This window comes from Manihot esculenta, chromosome 1 (assembly GCF_001659605.2).
Source record: "Manihot esculenta cultivar AM560-2 chromosome 1, M.esculenta_v8, whole genome shotgun sequence".
In the NCBI taxonomy this organism is placed as follows: domain Eukaryota; kingdom Viridiplantae; phylum Streptophyta; class Magnoliopsida; order Malpighiales; family Euphorbiaceae; genus Manihot; species Manihot esculenta.
Window position 1 is genome coordinate 23,324,735 of NC_035161.2, and position 20,351 is coordinate 23,345,085.

The following is a 20,351-nucleotide window of genomic DNA, read 5'->3' on the forward strand; positions in this document are numbered from 1 at the left end:
ATCTGATAATGGTAATCGTGTACCAAGACTCGGCCTATCAAGAGAGGGCGAGTCTTTAGAATAGTCCGGGTGTTAAAGCGTCTGGGTCTCCCTTTCCCATAGCGGGACAACATCTCCCACTTATCAAATCCTTGCCACGTGACTCCTGTTTTGTGGTGACAATTCATAACTTATTTTGAATAGATGTTATGTAACATCAGAGGTTCCCCCGCTAGTCTTCATTTCTTTAGATTCGAAGGGAACATCTTTTACTGAGGTCTGGACATGTGGCTTCTTGAGATTGGCTCTGTAATACCCGGCTAAATCCGGCATCGGAATTCCTACCGTCCGGTGGAATTCAAGGATGTCAGAGGTTTTTAGAAGGGTAGAGTGAAGGTTTTCTAAACGATGTTTAAGAATGATTGTTTTAAGTATTATGTTAAGGTTTTAAATAGAATAGGATTGAGTTTTTGAAGAGAAAAGGTTTTGGGGACAAAGGCCAGGTTCGGCCGCCGAAGGTAAGTTCGGCCGCCGAAAGTGCCCAATGTTCGGCCCCCGAAGTTTATGTTCGGCCTCCGAAAGTTGCATGGTTTTGCATGCAGTTTCGGCAGCCGAAGCTGAGGTGGTCGGCTAAGCTGTGCACGCTCCTCAGTCCGTGGTTTGACCAGGTGTTTGCCTCCAGATCGTGAGCAGAGGTTAGGCCACGTTTCCCTTGACTCATTTGCAAGCTTTTAATCAGCTTGTGCAGAGGGTTGAGTGTGTTTCAAGAGGTTTTGAAAGGTTTTTGAGAGAAAAGAGAGTTGTGAGGGTTTGAAGCTTGTGAAGGGGATTTGTTGAGTTCAAGTTGTTCCTCTTCTGGTTTCAGGAGGTAAGGGAAGTCTTTACACTTGTTTTAATGGTTTTTGACAGCTTTTAAAGAAGATAGGGAAGTTTATGCATGAGTTGCATGCTGAGGTTTTAAAGTGAGGTTTTGATGTGTTTAATGGTGTAAGCATGTATGTGTGTTGTACTTGCTGTTTTGTTGGGGTTAATAGGTAGTTTTGGACCCCTTTGTGCATATACCAGAGTATATGTGAGTTGAGGAGTGGAGTTATGCATGTTAGAGTGAGTTTGGAGAGGCTGTGCATGAGAGGAAGCAAGGTTCTGCCTTCTGGAGAACCCAGCTTCGGCCGCCGAAGTACAGATTCGGCCGCCGAACCTCTTGTGAAGTGGAGTTGGTGCTTGGCAGGCTTGTTCATGCACGAAGCTGAGTTCTGGATGAACTCAGGTTCGGCCGCCGAAGGAAGGATTCGGCCGCCGAACCCCTTGTGGAGGTAGTTTCGGCTGCCTAAGGTTGCCTCCGAAAGAATGGACTTTCGGATCTGTCATGCACATTCGGCCGCCGAAGGTGCCGCCGAAGGTAGTTGAGTTTCAGCTCTGTTCAGGACATTCGGCCGCCGAACCTGCCGCCGAATGTGTTCTGTCCAGCCTTCTTTTGCATGATTTATGTGATTGTTTTCAGAGGTTCAGAGGGGATTCTAGGGGATTGTTTAAGAGTTAATAAGAGTATGTTTGACACCTCATTCGAGTTCATTTGTGTAGGATTGGACCCAACAGTTTAGGGAGGTCGTCAGGATTAGCAGTTGCTGAGTCAGTCAGGTTTCTGCTTGAGGAGCAGAGGTGAGTAGAACTAAACTTAATGTTTTATAACAGAATGTTTTAGCATAGTTCATGCATCATGGATGCCATGATATGTATTAGGGTGATTGCATTAGAATCACGAATATGGTGCATTGCATTATCATTGTTTATGAGGATTGGACCAAGGCGACATCAATAGCCCGTCGAGGGAGTTTTGAGGTCATGTCTAATCCAAGATGTGGAATGTTTGAGTTGTGATGCATTTTCATATAAAATGCGTATGAATGAACTGTTTTCAGTGTTTCTACTCACTGGGCTTTATAGCTCATCCCTTTCCCTTAATCCCAGTTTTGCAGGTACAGAGTTAGCTGGGAAGTTAGAAGCATCAGAGTGTTGGCTTCAGTATTGCTTGTGTAATAGAGTAACGGACATGATGTAAATTAAAGAGATATATATATTACAGATGTATACATAGTTAGTTAAGGTGCTTTTGGATTAGTATGTGCTTTGCCTATAGTATGTTTTATCCCTTGTGTATGCATGTATCCTGTTTTTAGTTTCTTGATGAGAAATGAGTCAAACCAGGCTTAATAAATGTTGTGTTTTGAAAACCCAGTGAATTATAACTGTGAGGGAAGACAGGGTTTATTCCCTTGACCCAAGACCAGTGCCGAGGGAAGATCAGGTTTGATTCCTGTGACCTATAGAGAGGCCATTAGAGAAGACCAGGTTTGATTCCTGTGACTCTATGGTTAGCCAAGGATAACTTATGATATGCTGACCCTATATGGTGGGTTTTATGTTTCAGAGCATAATGCATGGAGGTTACTTGGTAGAGTATCACTGGTTTAGCCCTGAGGGCTGTTTCAGATTGAGATGTCTGATGTTTTAAAGGTTAAGTCTGGTAATGTTTTTTAAAGAAAAGTTAGGAGTTGAGTTGGATCATGTATGGGATTTTATCAGGTACACAGAGATCATAGCAGGCTTACTACGGGTCTCGGCGGCCTTAAGCCGATCTGGATCCTAGTGCCGAGCACTTTGGGCCGTTACAGAGAGGTACCGGTTTCCGGGGTGTTACAGATGGTATCAGAGCATAGGGTCTCCAAAGTACGGTGTGTGAGCATATTTGTTCAAGGATTAGAGAGATCCCACATCGGAAGGAGATTGGTTTAGAGTCATAGGAAGGCAAGCACAATAAGTAAAATCATGTTCACTAGGCTGAGATATTGAGATTTGTTTTGCATGCTGATGTGAAATGCCATGAATATAGGCATGTGCATTATTGTTATGTTATGTATGCATGTATCTATTGTAGGTTCATGTGTTTTCATATGAACTATATGTGTGTTAATGATTGTTCTTTGTGTGTTGTTCTTCAGGAGAGCTCAGATGAGTAGTGTTAGTCACTCTGTGGATTCAGATCCGTCTGAAGAGTCTTATGATGGAAATAGAGAAGGAATGGATCTAGGAATCAGAAGAGAGATGGAAGTAGATGTGCAAGGAAGGAGTGTAGGTTTACAGGTGAATATGGACGAGGAATCTTTAGATGATGCTCAGACTAAGGATTCTAGAATTTCTGGTTTAGGAGAGAATGATCCCTCTACTTGGAGTACAGCTGCCACTAGAGGCAAAACATGGGGGAGAACTATCAAGAAAAAGGTCAGAGGCCTTAGACGGTCAAGAAAGAGAGAATTAGGGACTAGTAGTGCTGGTCCGAGTTTTGCTCGAGGCAAAGCAAAATGTTTGAGGTGTGGAAGGTCGCATAAGGGAGTTTGTCTTGTTGGCACAACAGGATGTTATAGGTGTGGACAGGAGGGACATATGATGCGTGAGTGTCCTTTTGCGCCCCAGTTGGTTCAGTTCCAGCGGACATTTTCAGATAGAGATGTTCAGCAGGGGATAGTTCCCTCAGATTCAGTGGTGCCAGGTATACTCATTTTGAGAATTTTGATGTGTATGATTCTTTTTGTGGACCCTAGTGGGATTGAGAGTACTAGATCAGAAAAAAGAAAAAGTAAAAGTGATCCAAAGAAAGAGATAAAGAGTTAGTGAATCAAAGAAAGGTTAGAACGGGAGGGAGTTGTTATGAAAAGTTGTGATCTCGGGTTAACTCCAGGCATAGTAAGATAGGAAAAGAAAAGAAGGTAAATCAGAGAACAGAATAAGTCAGAAAAAAAAAAAAGTAAAGTAAGTAAGATAAAGTAGAAAACAGAACAAGAGACAGAAAACTAAGAGTAAGCGATAGATCAGAATAAAGTGAAAAGAAGAAGAAGTAAGAATGAGCTTAGAAGAGATTAGAGTCAGTCTGGGATTGGGTGGTAGTTGAGGCAGAGAAAAGGGTCAGTCTTTTCTTCAGTCGATTCCCGAGGGAAGTTCCATTAGCTTTAATTTGGATCTTTACCCTGACTTAATAGGAGACTAACACATCGAATACGGCGACGTTAGGTACGTTCGTTTGTAAGTATTCGGATGTGTATGCTGTTTGTGTTGGACCCTAGTGTATCGCTTTCCCTGTTGTTGTGAGCTGTTGATAGGATGGGTTTGATGACTTCTGGGCTTAGAGAGTGTTTCTTGGGTCAGTGGACCTGAGTGTGATCCATCTGAAGCAGAGTCAGTCAGTTCAGTTCAGAGTTTGTGGTGAGTAGATGCGATCCAGCTGACCTTATGGTTCTAGATTTGACTGTGTGATGTCATTCTAGGGCGGATTGGCTAGCTACTCATAGTACTACCTGTGTCAATAGATACAAGGTAGGAGAGGTCAGAGTATAGGATGGATCAGTGGTCGTCCTTTAGAAGGACAGCGTATAGAGGTGCCTATAAGTTGATGTCAGCCCTACAGACTCACAATTATTCAGGAAAGGGTATCAGAGGGTTGATTGAGCTCTTGTGAGCAAGTTTGTCAGGACAGGGAATCAGCCTCAATGCCCTTTACTAGTGAGTACTAGATATTTCCCAGACAAGTTGTCAGGTTTACCATCTGTTAGGAAGTTAGAGATAGGAGTGAAAATGGTATCTGGACGCAGAACCATTTCTTTCTTTCCTTTCCCTACAGAATGGCACCTGCAGAGGGAGCTAAGAGTTATCAGAATAGTGGAAAGTTTGGGTGGATAAGGTTTTATCCGACTTAGTACCTCACCCTGGAATGTTTCCAGTGTTGGTGTGGAAAACGAAGGATGAATCCTTAAGATTTGATTGTTACAGAGTGAGAGTTTCACAAAGAGATTAGTTTAGTTAAGATGAAAAGAGAAGAGTAAGGATCAGAGTTGCGCAGCGAAAGCTGTGGAGTTCAGAAAAAGATTAGGATACTAATTCTAGAGTATGGACTCAGATCAGGATAGTAGAGTTTCAGAAATTCTCTTTTTGAAGAGAAGTGTTAGGCTTTACTTACCTGTTATTTGTTTGTTTGTTTTTAACATTCGAGGACGAATGTTTTTAAAGGGAGGAAGAATGTAATACCCGGCTAAATCCGGCATCGGAATTCCTACCGTCCGGTGGAATTCAAGGATGTCAGAGGTTTTTAGAAGGGTAGAGTGAAGGTTTTCTAAACGATTTTTAAGAATGATTGTTTTAAGTATTATGTTAAGGTTTTAAATAGAATAGGATTGAGTTTTTGAAGAGAAAAGGTTTTGGGGACAAAGGCCAGGTTCGGCCGCCGAAGGTAAGTTCGGCCGCCGAAGGTAAGTTCGGCCGCCGAAAGTGCCCAATGTTCGGCCCCCGAAGTTTATGTTCGGCCCCCGAAAGTTGCATGGTTTTGCATGCAGTTTCGGCAGCCGAAGCTGAGGTGGTCGGCTAAGCTGTGCACGCTCCTCAGTCCGTGGTTTGGCCAGGTGTTTGCCTCCAGATCGTGAGCAGAGGTTAGGCCACGTTTCCCTTGACTCATCTGCAAGCTTTTAATCAGCTTGTGCAGAGGGTTGAGTGTGTTTCAAGAGGTTTTGAAAGGTTTTTGAGAGAAAAGAGAGTTGTGAGGGTTTGAAGCTTGTGAAGGGGATTTGTTGAGTTCAAGTTGTTCCTCTTCTGGTTTCAAGAGGTAAGGGAAGTCTTTACACTTGTTTTAATGGTTTTTGACAGCTTTTAAAGAAGATAGGGAAGTTTATGCATGAGTTGCATGCTGAGGTTTTAAAGTGAGGTTTTGATGTGTTTAATGGTGTAAGCATGTATGTGTGTTGTACTTGCTGTTTTGTTGGGGTTAATAGGTAGTTTTGGACCCCTTTGTGCATATACCAGAGTATATGTGAGTTGAGGAGTGGAGTTATGCATGTTAGAGTGAGTTTGGAGAGGTTGTGCATGAGAGGAAGCAAGGTTCTGCCTTCTGGAGAACCCAGCTTCGGCCGCCGAAGTACAGATTCGGCCGCCGAACCTCTTGTGAAGTGGAGTTGGTGCTTGGCAGGCTTGTTCATGCACGAAGCTGAGTTCTGGATGAACTCAGGTTCGGCCGCCGAAGGAAGGATTCGGCCGCCGAACCCCTTGTGGAGGTAGTTTCGGCTGCCTAAGGTTGCCTCCGAAAGAATGGACTTTCGGATCTGTCATGCACATTCGGCCGCCGAAGGTGCCGCCGAAGGTAGTTGAGTTTCGGCTCTGTTCAGGACATTCGGCCGCCGAACCTGCCGCCGAATGTGTTCTGTCCAGCCTTCTTTTGCATGATTTATGTGATTGTTTTCAGAGGTTCAGAGGGGATTCTAGGGGATTGTTTAAGAGTTAATAAGAGTATGTTTGACACCTCATTCGAGTTCATTTGTGTAGGATTGGACCCGACAGTTTAGGGAGGTCGTCAGGATTAGCAGTTGCTGAGTCAGTCAGGTTTCTGCTTGAGGAGCAGAGGTGAGTAGAACTAAACTTAATGTTTTATAACAGAATGTTTTAGCATAGTTCATGCATCATGGATGCCATGATATGTATTAGGGTGATTGCATTAGAATCACGAATATGGTGCATTGCATTATCATTGTTTATGAGGATTGGACCAAGGCGACATCAATAGCCCGTCGAGGGAGTTTTGAGGTCATGTCTAATCCAAGATGTGGAATGTTTGAGTTGTGATGCATTTTCATATAAAATGCGTATGAATGAACTGTTTTCAGTGTTTCTACTCACTGGGCTTTATAGCTCATCCCTTTCCCTTAATCCCAGTTTTGCAAGTACAGAGTTAGCTGGGAAGTTAGAAGCATCAGAGTGTTGGCTTCAGTATTGCTTGTGTAATAGAGTAACGAACATGATGTAAATTAAAGAGATATATATATTACAGATGTATACATAGTTAGTTAAGGTGCTTATAGATTAGTATGTGCTTTGCCTATAGTATGTTTTATCCCTTGTGTATGCATGTATCCTGTTTTTAGTTTCTTGATGAGAAATGAGTCAAACCAGGCTTAATAAATGTTGTGTTTTGAAAACCCAGTGAATTATAACTGTGAGGGAAGACAGGGTTTATTCCCTTGACCCAAGACCAGTGCCGAGGGAAGATCAGGTTTGATTCCTGTGACCTATAGAGAGGCCATTAGAGAAGACCAGGTTTGATTCCTGTGACTCTATGGTTAGCCAAGGATAACTTATGATATGCTGACCCTATATGGTGGGTTCTATGTTTCAGAGCATAGTGCATGGAGGTTACTTGGTAGAGTATCACTGGTTTAGCCCTGAGGGCTGTTTCAGATTGAGATGTCTGATGTTTTAAAGGTTAAGTCTGGTAATGTTTTTTAAAGAAAAGTTAGGAGTTGAGTTGGATCATGTATGGGATTTTATCAGGTACACAGAGATCATAGCAGGCTTACTACGGGTCTCGGCGGCCTTAAGCCGATCTGGATCCTAGTGCCGAGCACTTTGGGCCGTTACAGAGAGTTACCGGTTTCCGGGGTGTTACAGGCTCTTTGCTACTCACGTCGCCTCACGTACTAGTCCTTTTAATGGCTGTTGTGATATTTATCATGTCACTTTTAATGCCTGCCGTCGAAACTACCTTTATAAAGGCCCATCGTCTTCTCCAAGCATCCCTTTTGCATTTTTTTTTTTTGCATCTTCTTTTTCAGAAGAATTCACTCCTTCGACTCCCTTCTCATTTCTATTAAGGTCTTTGCTTGCTTCACGGTAACTTCGCCGTCCTTTTAATCATGGATAGAAATACTTCCTTTATCCCTAGTGAGGCCTATGTTTCTAGTTCCTCTTCGGACGGTCCCATCCGAGTGCTAGCCCCCATTGTTCCATTAAGGGAGACCTCTGAGGACGAGGGTGGCTCCCTAAGTGACATCTCATCCATCTTTTCGGATAGCGACGTGGATCGTTTATATGATACCTATCACATTTCTTAAGATTCTTTTTAAATTTTCGCTCTTTCTCCCCGTGTTCATACTAATGACTTGATTCATGCTGGTGACACTATCATGATCTTTGAGTAGTTGAAGGCAAGTCTCCATTTTACTTTAGACCCCTTCTTTGTGGAGGTCCTTCGATTTCACAAGCTTTATATCGCTCAGCTCCATCCTAACAGCTGGAGGATCTTGATAGATTTTCAGTTTGTTTATTTTAATAATCACACTGAGCATAGTGTAGAACTTTTCTCTCAGTTTTATCAACTGGGTACTCATAAGAATAAGGAGTTTTGGTACTTTAGCAGTCGAAAATATTTGAACATTTTTAACTAGATGCCTTCTTCTTTAAAACAATGGAAAAATAAGTTTTTTATCCCCCGTTATCGTACTCTAGGGGGTTTGGGACGCTTTCAAACTAGTTGGCATTACTAGGTAGAAGTGAAGAAAAATGGGGTTCATCCAAGGAGAGAGGAGGACAAGGCTTTAGCATCCCTTATGGCAATGGCTAAATCCTTAAGAAAGATTGATATCACCCAGGTGGTGAGTAATGTCGTTTTTTCCTGACAAAGTCATCTGCCGGCAAGCCAGACCTACGCTCCTCACATGCCTAGCGCACCCTTACCTCAGGATTGAGGTAGTTCTTTTTTCATTCTTTTTATTTTTTGAACTGACTATGTTACTTAATTTTCCTCTTTTTTGCAAATATGGCTAGGTCAAGTAGATTCGCTGAAGAGGTATGTACTACTCGAAAGGGCAAGGTTGTTGCTGCCAGCCCCTTGCTAAGCGCGCTCGCCCTTCAGAGGAGGTGATTATACTTCCCCCTCCCCCTTCCCAACCTACGGCCGAGGAGCTAGCACCCCTTCAGCCTGAGTCTTTAGTTTCGGGTATTGCTACTCCTGCACTAGCCCTTGTGCTGCCTGCCGATGCCCCTTCTTCCTCTACTCCTGGGATCGAGTCTTCCTGTCCCACTAGTATTCAACGTTTTGCCTTGGCGCTAAACAGGGTGTCTTCTCTCCTTGATGACCCTTCTATGGGCTTCCTGCTTATCAAGAGTGCCTTGAGGCCTGCAGATCACCATCATTTGAATGAGATTGAGATGAACGAGCTATTCGTTAATGCTATTCATTCTATGCCCCTTTGCGCCTATGTGGTTAAAGAGCATTTTAGAGCTTTAAGGCGAGAGTTTGGGGCCAACGAGATGCACAAGGCGCTTTTGGTCAAGGAATACTCAAACTTGAAGGCCTGGGTCACCGAAGTTAAAGGTACGATGAAGGAGACCCAAGAGTCGGTGGACAAGCTTCAATGTGACCTTGATGCGGCCCTTGCTTCTAACCTGGGTCTTGAGAATTGAGCTAAGTCTGCCGAGGACCAAGTGGGGCTCAAGCTGAGGAAGCTCGGGCTGCCTCCACTAGGGTAATTGAGCTCGAGGTGGAACTTCAAGAGACAGTAACTTAAAATGGGAAAATGTTTATTCAAGGCCAGGATTCCATAAAGAAGGAGCTGATGAAGCGTTTTGCTTTTGAGGATTTCTCCTAGATAGATGACATTCTCCCTGAGGAAGATAATGAGAGTGGAGGGGAGCATGCTGAAGATACTCCCATTGAGGATGAGCATGGTAAAGTTTTACCTTCTGATCGGGTTTTCTCGATAACAAACATCGAAGATATTATTATAATGGAGACTTGGGCACAGGAGGCTAATGACCCTGCCCTTTTGTAAATTTATATATATTTTTTAATGAGAATGTTGCCTTTATTTTTATTTTAGGTGGTTTTCACACTTCCAGCATATAGTATTTTTCGAGGGGAAAAGGTTTGCTCAAGGACCTAACACCCATTTATTATGCCCAGTCATTGAGCCGTCTTGGGGTTGTGAAGTAAGAAACTTAGGGAATTTCTAGTAAAGCGCTAATGCCCTAAACATAAGGTATTAGCTTAGTTGATTAGAGTGTCGTGCGGTTATGATTCATGGCCTAGCACAAACCATCTTGACTCATGGGACCAACATCCGAGTGTTTTGGTATAAATTGCTCTATGACCTGGCCTGCGAAAATTTACCTTATAGTCCTGTTGTTAGTGTATTTGCCCTAGGCCATTATCTTAGACCTTTTTGTATGTCGTTTTGGTTATTAATAAAAGAGGTTTTTACTATCATTATTATTTGTTTGCATGTTACATAATAATGATTAACATCCCTGGTTACTTATTATTATGTTGATAATAATAAAATATAACTAGTATGGTTATTGATTGATAATCATGAGATGATTATGTATATGTTGATATAATTCAATAATCATAGATACTTGTTAGAGAACAAAGTATTGGATGGACCCGCACTAAGATCACTACATGGGTTATTGTCATAAGTGGATCTCAAAGTAGTTATATCTTAATCCTTTGACTTGAGATTGTCATAGTTTCCAACATAAGGACTGTTATGTTTTGACATAACTAAACATTGTCTTTAATCGGACAATCATAAAGGTTATGATTGAGCATAATAGAAATTATGTAGAGGATATTGAACAATCAAGATAGAATTTGTCCCTCTGGGCCCCTCGATAAGTGAGACTGAGAAATGCATGACCATGCTCAAATGAATTGATAGTGTGATCAATATCATTTGAATTTATCAGTCTACTTAGAGATCGAGAAATCATAAGTTTGAACATTATAAGTTTGACATTGACTATTATTTATGTTCAAACTAGATATCGTGTGACAAAGAGATTAATACATTTTCTATTTATTAGGCTTTATCGGTGTAATACCCGGCTAAGCTTTGGCGTCGGAATTTTGACCTTCCGATGGAATCCTCATTGGAATCCAGAATTTCCGAAGCTGAAATCTCCTTAGAAGGGTAAAATAAGGTTTTTATAAAATGAATTTTGAAAATTTTAAAGTTTTAAGAAAGAAAGAAAAGAGTTTAGAAGAAAATAATTTTTTTGGAATGAAAACCCAGGTTCGGCCGCCGAACCTTAAGTTCGGCCGCCGAAAGTGGTACCTCCACGGGACGTCCTCCTTCGGCCCCTGAAGGTGGTGTATCCAGCCACCTATAAGAGGCCTTCAGCCTGAAAATGGGAGAGTTTTTATCTCCATTTTCGGGCAGAGGTGAGTCCTTGCCACCCTTTGATGCTTTTGTGGTTTTTCTTCAAATCCCTTAAGAAATTCATGAGTTTTGTTTTATTTTTGAAGTTTTGAGCTTGAATCCAAGTTTTTAAACCTTGGAGACCTCCGGAGACCGTTTTACCTCATCTCTATGTTGGGGTTGCCGTCATCCTTAGATCTCCAAGAGGTAAGCCTAGATCCTTGCTTTTCTTATGTTTTAATCAAGTTTTAAGAAGGGGTAAAGGGTTAAAAATGCATGAAATGGTTAGATCTAATGTTATAAGGTTTGAGTTGGGTTATTAATGAATTTTTGCTCTTATGAGTCTTTATTGTTGTTTGTTGGGGTTTAGGCTAGTTTTTATGCCCCTTATGCTTGATAAGTGTGTATCCATGTTTTGAGGAGTTGGGTGTGAGGTTTTGAGAGTTTTTGGAGGTTGTATGCATAGGGCAGAATCAGGTTCTGCCTTGCAGGAGAACCCAGGTTCGGCCGCCGAAGCAAGATTGGGCCGCCGAACCTGCTTGTGGAGGCAGCCTTTTGGCCGCCTAACCTGCCCCCGAAAGCATGGACTTTCGAATCTATGAAGGGGTTTAGGTCGCCGAACCCGCCCCCGAAAGTCCCTGACTTTCGAATTTGTGATGGAGTTTCGACCGCCGTACCTGCCCCCGAAAGTCCCTGACTTTCGGATTTGTGGAGGACCTTCGGCCGCCGAATCTGCCGCCGAAAGTCCCTTGCCCAGCCTTCCTTTGCTGGTTTTATGTGTATATTTTGGTATGTTTTTGGGGGTTTTTGGGGAGTTGTTTAGAGTCATGTAATAGTTATGTTTGGTCCTTCATTTGAGTCCATCTGTGTAGGATCGGACCAGGGAGGCCGTAGAGGCCTTCAGTGAGTTAGCTACGTCATTGATAGGCAAGTGTAACGACCCGAAAATCGGACCGCTACCGGCGCTAGGATCCAGATCGGCTTAAGGCCGCCGGGACCCGTAGCAAGCCTGACATATAACTTGTAAACCTGTTTAATCCCATACATGATCAACAATCATACATAAAAATTAAAACTTTCCTTTTCATCATACACCAAACTCAACCTGTGCATGCACTAAACATAATCATAAGCTTGACCCCTCTGTGGGATCTCATCAATGCCCCAATGGGCGATATACATGTGTTGAGTTGGCTAACATCTGTATCATCAACTATCTAAGATCATGCATCAACAAGGGATTACAATACTCATAGGGTCAAGCACGTCTATAACCTCAATATACCTCATTACACAACATACTGAAATCTCTTACATCATCTTACAATTGACCATAGTACATTTGTCATGTCCACAATCTAACTATTATATAAACATACTTCAAAACTCTGGCTAACCTCCTGGTCTACCCTGTACCTGCACATCTGGGGTTAGGGGAGAGGGGTGAGCTACAAAGCCCAGTGAGCAGAATAATAGAAAACAATATTTAAAATCTCATGCCATTATGTAATGCAACACATCACAACTAATCACATCTCGGATGGTATTGTCACCTATAGTCCTCTACATAGTCCAACTGTGCCGGGACGTAGAATGGGTACAACTGGTCTTTCTCTTAACATAACATATCATACATACCAATGTGCCAGGGACGTAGAATGGGTACAACCTGGACTTCCATACCATATCATGCCGTAACATCATCATACCCTATGAGGACTAAAGGATCATCCAATAACCAATCCACATTAACATCATAAATGCAATGCAACATATTCGTGAATACTAATGCAAACAACCTACTATATCTCATGGCATTCATGATGCATGGATCATGCTCAAAATTCAAATTTCATATAGTTTAAAACTTAAGGTTTATTCCACTCACCTCTGGCTAGCTCTGACAAACTCTGTAGCAGCTGGCTCACTGCTGGGGTCCTCGGTTCCTCAGGTTCGAACCTACACAGGTGGACTCCAATGAGGGACCAAACATATATAAACATAACTCTAATATACTCCCCAAAAACCCCCTAAAACATCATAAAACAACTACATAAAAACATGCAAGAAATGGCTGGACAGGGCACTTTCGGCGGCAGGTTCGGCGGCCGAAAGTCCCTCCAGAGCCGAAAGTCAGGCAGGTTCGGCGGCACCTTCGGCGGCCGAAACTCCCAGACAGAGGCGAAACTCATGCATGTTCGGCGGCACCTTCGGCGGCCGAAAGTCCCAGACAGAGACGAAAGTCTCTTTTCGGGGGCAACTTCGGCAGCCGAAAGGCCTGCCTCCTCAGCCATGTTCGGCGGCCGAAAGTCCCTTCGGCTGCCGAACCTGGTTTCTGCCAAAGGGCAGAAACTTGGCTCCCTTATGCATTTGTGCCTCCAAAACTAACCAATCATGCATAAACCTATTCTACAACATTCCCAAGCATTCACAAGCAAACATACAAGCTCCTAGGGGCATCAAACCAACAAAAACCCCAACTACAACACACAAGCAACTCACATTGTTCAAAAACATAACATTTGCTTAAAAACTCATACAACGCTATACATGCCATTCTACCCCATAAAACAACTTAAAACTTACTTAAAACATACAATGAGCTTAAGATCGGCTCTTACCTCTTAAAGATCGAGAGAGAGACAACCTAAACTCGGAGATCCAAGCAAATGAGCTCCTGAGTTCCCAAAGCTCCAAAACTTGTCTTAAATGCTCAAAACTTGCAATGAGAGGTGAAAACTCAAGAAAAATGGAGGAGATTTGGAGAAAGAACACAAGATCTGGGGAGAGGGAGGTCGGAAGCTAGCTGTGGCCGAAAATGGGAGAAAGCTCGCCCATTTCGGCTAAGTGACCCTTTTATAGGTGGCTGGCCAGGCCACGTTCGGGGGCCGAAAGTGCTTCCGCATGCATGCCATGTTCGGCGGCCGAACTTGGGTTTCGGCGGCCGAACCTGAACTTCCCTCACTCATGCTTTCGGGGGCCTAACGTGCCTCCAAAACGCATGCATGTTCGGCGGCCGAACTTGACTTTCGGCGGCCGAACCTGGGTTTTCCTCCAAAGACTTTTCATGCAAAAACTCATTTAATTTTCATACTTAAAACCATGAAATACCTTAAAACATTTTATGAAAACATGTTTCTACCCTACTAGAGGCTTCCGACATCCGGGATTCCACCGGACGGTAGGAATTCCGATACCGGAGTCTAGCCGGGTATTACATTCTCCCCCCCTTAAGAACATTCGTCCCCGAATGTACCTCAACTAGCACACATAGCATGGCATAAAACATAACATACACATAAAACACATAAAACTCACAGGGGACTAACCTCAGAAAAGATAAGGGTATTGCTGGAGCATGGACTCCCGTGTCTCCCAAGTGCACTCTTCCATATTGTGGTGGTTCCAAAGGACTTTCACCATCGGGATTTCCTTGTTTCTTAGCTTTCTGATCTGGGTGTCTATGATCCGAACTGGCTGTTCAACATAGGTGAGATCCTCTTGGACCTCCACATCAGGCTCACTAAGAACCTTGCTCGGATCTGACACAAACTTCCTCAACATTGAAACATGGAAAACCGGATGGATTCTTTCCATTGAAGCAGGTAAATCCAGCTTGTACGACACATTCCCAATCTTTTGCAAGATTTCAAAGGGTCCGATGTATCGTGGGGCTAGTTTACCTTTCTTCCCAAAGCGAACCACTCCTTTCATTGGAGACACCTTGAGCAATACCAGATCCCCCCTCCTGAAACTCTAACTGTCTTCTGCGGACGTCTGCATAGCTCTTTTGTCTGCTGGCAGCAGTCTTGATTCTCTCTCTGATTATGGGTACCACCCTGCTGGTGATCTTTACTAGCTCAGGCCCTGCCAAGGCCTTTTCTCCAACTTCCTCCCAGCAAACAGGTGATCTGCACTTCCTTCCGTACAAAGCTTCATATGGAGCCATCCCGATGCTAGCATGATGGCTGTTGTTGTAGGCAAACTCCACCAAAGGTAGATGCTGCCTCCAAGAACCGCCAAAGTCCAGCACACACATTCTGAGCATATCCTCGATAGTCTGGATGGTCCTTTCTGACTGTCCATTAGTCTGGGGGTGGAAGGCAGTACTGAAATCCAACCTAGTACCCATGGCATTCTGCAGACTCCGCCAAAACCTGGAGGTGAACTGGGGCCCTCTATCAGACACTATCGAAACAGGAACCCCATGCAGCCTGACGATCTCATCCACATATACCTGCGCCAACTTGTCGACAGAGTAGCCACTCTTGACAGGAATGAAGTGAGCAGATTTGGTGAGTCTGTCCACAATCACCCATATGGAGTCCACTCTGTTGGATGCCGCCGGTAACCCCACTACGAAGTCCATAGCTATATTTTCCCATTTCCACTCTGGAATAGGTAGCGGGTTAAGCATTCCAGCCGGCTTCTGATGTTCCAGCTTCACCCTCTGACACACTTCGCAGGCTGACACGAACTGTGCCACTTCTTTCTTCATAGCTGGCCACCAATAAACCTTCTTTAGATCTTGATACATCTTGGTGGCTCCGGGGTGAATGCTGTATCTTGCATTATGAGCCTCCCTCATAATGTCTCCTTTTAGCCCTATGTCATCTGGTACACATAGTCTGCTCCCATAGCGGAGGATCCCCTTGCTGTCGAATCTGAACTCACTATCATTGCCTGACTGAACAGTCCTGGCAATCTTCACTAACTCCGGGTCCTCATGCTGTTTCTGAGCCACCTGCTCCAGAAACACGGGTGCTACTCTCATCTGGGCCACCAGGGCACCTGTACCAGACAACTCCAACTGTAGACCTTCCTCAATAAGCTTGTAGAACTCCTTCACCACTGGTCTCCTCTCTGCCATGATGTGGGATAAACTACCGAGTGATTTCCGGCTTAAGGCGTCTGCCACAACATTCGCCTTACCCGGATGGTACTGAATCTTGCAATCATAGTCACTCAGCAGCTCCACCCATCTCCTCTGTCTCAAATTCAAATCTCTTTGACTCAGGATGTACTGCAGGCTTTTATGATCTGTGAAGATCTCACATTTTACCCCATAGAGGTAGTGCCTCCACATCTTGAGTGCAAAGATTACTGCTGCCATCTCCAGGTCATGTGTGGGGCTCGTGCTTCTTCAGCTGCCTAGAAGCATAAGCGATCACCCTCTCTTTCTGCATCAGTACACAACCCAGTCCCACACGGGACGCATCACAAAAGACCGTAAAGTCCTCATCACTAGATGGCAGAGCTAAAACTGGTGCTGAAGTCAACCTCTTCTTAAGCTCTTCAAAACTCTCTTCGCACTGGTCGGTCCACAGAAATTTCTGATTCTTCCTGGTTAGTCTGGTCAGAGGAGCTGCTATTTTCGAGAAGTCCTGAACGAACCTCCTGTAGTAACCTGCCAAACCCAAGAAACTTCTAATCTCTGTCACTGAAGTGGGTCTAGGCCAGTTAGCCACAGTTTCTGTCTTCTTGGGGTCTACCTCTATCCCATTCTCTGACACTACATGCCCCAAGAACGAAATGCTCCTCAACCAGAATTCACATTTTGAGAACTTGGCATACAAGCCATGTTCCCTCAAAGTCTGCAAGACCAACCGCAGATGATGGGCATGCTCCTCTGCATTCCTGGAATACACCAAGATATCATCAATGAAGACAATAACGAAGTGATCCAGGTACTGGCTAAACACTCTGTTCATGAGATCCATGAATGCTGCAGGGGCGTTTGTTAACCTGAACGGCATTACAAGGAACTCAAAATGCCCATATCTGGTCCTGAAAGCTGTCTTTGGCACATCTTCTTCTCTGATCCTCAGCTGATGGTACCCCGATCTCAGATCTATTTTGGAAAAACAACCCGCTCCTGCTAGCTGGTCGAATAGATCATCGATCCTTGGCAGAGGGTACCTATTCTTGGTAGTGACTTTGTTCAACTGCCTGTAGTCGATACAAAGTCTAAGGGATCCATCCTTCTTCCTCACAAACAAGACCGGAGCACCCCAAGGTGAGGTACTCTGTCGGATGAAACCCTTTTCTACCAGCTCTTGCAACTGCTCTTTCAACTCCTTCAACTCGGCTGGGGCCATCCTGTAGGGAGGGATAGAGATCGGTCTAGTTCCAGGTACCAACTCTATCTCGAACTCTATCTCCCTAGCAGGTGGTAAACCTGGAAGTTCATCCGGAAAAACATCCTGAAACTCTCTGACAACTGGCACCGAGGCTGGCTCCCTGACCTGACTGTCTAGCTCTCTCACATGAGCTAAGTACCCCTGACATCCCTTCCTAAGCAACCTACGAGCCTGAAGAGCTGATATCAGACCTCTAGGTGTGCCCCTCTTGTCTCCTCTGAAGACGACCTCTGACCCGTTCTGATCTCTGAACCTGACTACCTTGTCCCTGCAGTCCAAGGTAGCACCATGGGTAGATAGCCAATCCATCCCTAGAATGACGTCAAAGTCTGTCAAATCTAGAACCACAAGGTCGGCGGAGAGGCATCTTCCCTCAACAAAAACTGGACTGTACTGGCAAACTGACACTGCCACTGACGGGTCACACTTGGGTCCACTGACCCATAGGGGACACTCTAACCCAGAGACTATCAGACCCAACCTCTCAACGGCTCTCAGAGCAATAAATGAATGAGATGCACCCGGGTCCATTAATGCATACACATCAGAACATCCAATGACGAGATTACCTGACACCACGGTGTTGGATGTGTTAGCCTCCTGCTGTGTCATGGTGAAGATCCTGGCTGGAGCTGATGGACCTTCACCTCGGGAACCAGAAGAAGAGGCTGCCCCTCTCCCTCTACCTCTGCCACTGCCCTGAGTTGTGGCTGGAACTGCTGGCTGTGCCATACTACCAGAAGCTGTCTGCTGGGGCTGGCCCATAAAAGGTGCTCTAGGACACTCCCGAGCTATGTTTCCCTCCTGTCCACATCTGAAACATGTATTAGTCCCAGCTCGACACACTCCCCTGTGCGGTCTTCCACATCTCTGGCATTCTGTACCATCTGAGCCTGAGCTCGAGCCACCGCCAAATCCCAGACCGGATTTCAACTTGTTCCAAAACTTATTCTTCTTCGGCTTTCTGGTGGTGTTATCCCACCTCTTCTTACCTGAGCTCTGAGAAGAGAGACCTGGCCCTCCTCTGCCTAGGGTCTTAACCCCTGAAGACTGGGTCACTGACTGCTTCACTGACCCCTCAACTATAGCACTTGCTTCCATCCTTCGAGCCATATCCACCACAGTGTGGAAACTTTCTCTCTCAGCTGACTGAATCAACGAGGAGTACCTGGAATGCAGCTTCATAACATACCTCTTGGCTTTCTTCGTATCTGTATCTAGAGCTTGCCCTGAAAAAGGCAATAGCTCCAAGAATTTATCCGTGAACTCCTCTACACCCATGTGCTCTGACTGCCTCAGTTGCTCAAACTCAATCATTTTCAGTTCTCTGGAACTGTCTGGAAAAGCCCATCCAGCGAACTCATTCACAAATTCCTCCCATGTCATACCGTCTAGTCTCGGGTCCACATAACACTTGAACCATTCCCGTGCCTTCTTGCACTTTAAAGTGAACCCTGCCATCTGAATGGCCCTGCTGTCACTTGCCCCTAGCTCATCAGTTATTGTCTTCACTACTCTCAGATACTCAAAGGGGTCATCCCCTGACTTGTATTTGGGAGCATCCAGCTTGAGGTAATCTGTCATCTTTACCTTGCTCCCATCAGCTGAGCTAGGTCTAGGAGGTTGAGTAACTGGGGCTGCTGGTTCTGTAGGTGGTGCAGGTGGAGGTGCAGCATTCCCCGAGGTGGGGTTTGCCGGGTTTGGATAGAAGGGTGAGGGTGGATAAGCTGGGTACTGTGTGTAAGGTGGATAGAAAGGTGGATAAGGCATGTAGGTAGGGTAGGGGTTAAAGCTGGAGTAATCCGATGTACCTCCCATCGGATACCCTGAACCCTGTGGGAAGGGTGGATAATGGGGTGGAAAACCATACCCCGAGGCCTGAACGCCTCCCTGAGACTCCCCTGTCCCTTCTTCCTCCATGCTAACATCCAGGTTCCCATCCCTCCTCTGATCCTCTTCTGTAACCTCCCTCACATCTGAAGAACTTCCTCCTCTATCTGTCCCCCTTCTGCTAGCATCAAAAGACCTTCTAGGGTCCCTTGACACTCTCTCTCTGTTGGCTCTACAAGACATTGCCCTAGGCAATGTGGGAGGACGGGCGCTCGTGCCCTCATCCTCAGGTGGCACTCCAGTCAATCGTGCAGATCGACGAGTTCCTCTCATCCTATTTCTGAAAAAAAGCACACATCAAGCAAGCATTAGCATCATATGGTTCCTGTGGGCACACATGAACCCTCATCACATATACATCATTCATATCATAGCATCAATGCACATGTATAAAATCATGGCATTTCACATCATCATACAAGACAGGACTCCACATCCTATCCTAGTGGACATGATCTTCCTATTGTGCTTGACCTTCTATAACATCTATGAGCCCGACACTCTAGGTCCGATCCTATGAACCTAGGGCTCTGATACCATTCTGTAACGACCGGAAAATCGGACCGCTACCGGCGCTAGGATCCAGATCGGCTTAAGGCCGCCGGGACCCGTAGCAAGCCTGACATATAACCTGTAAACCTGTTTAATCTCATACATGATCAACAATCATACATAAAAATTAAAACTTTCCTTTTCATCATACACCAAACTCAACCTGTGCATGCACTAAACATAATCATAAGCTTGACCCCTCTGTGGGATCTCATCAATGCCCCAATGGGCGATATACATGTGTTGAGTTGGCTAACATCTGTATCATCAACTATCTAAGATCATGCATCAATAAGGGATTACAATACTCATAGGGTCAAGCACGTCTATAACCTCAATATACCTCATTACACAACATACTGAAATCTCTTACATCATCTTACAATTGACCATAGTACATTTGTCATGTCCACAATCTAACTATTACATAAACATACTTCAAAACTCTGGCTAACCTCCTGGTCTACCCTGTACCTGCACATCTGGGGTTAGGGGAGAGGGGTGAGCTACAAAGCCCAGTGAGCAGAATAATAGAAAACAATATTTAAAATCTCATGCCATTATGTAATGCAACACATCACAACTAATCACATCTCGGATGGTATTGTCACCTATAGTCCTCTACATAGTCTAACTGTGCCGGGACGTAGAATGGGTACAACCTGGACTTTCTCTTACATCGTGCCAGGGACGTAGAATGGGTACAACCTGGACTTCCATACCATATCATGCCGTAACATCATCATACCCTATGAGGACTAAAGGATCATCCAATAAC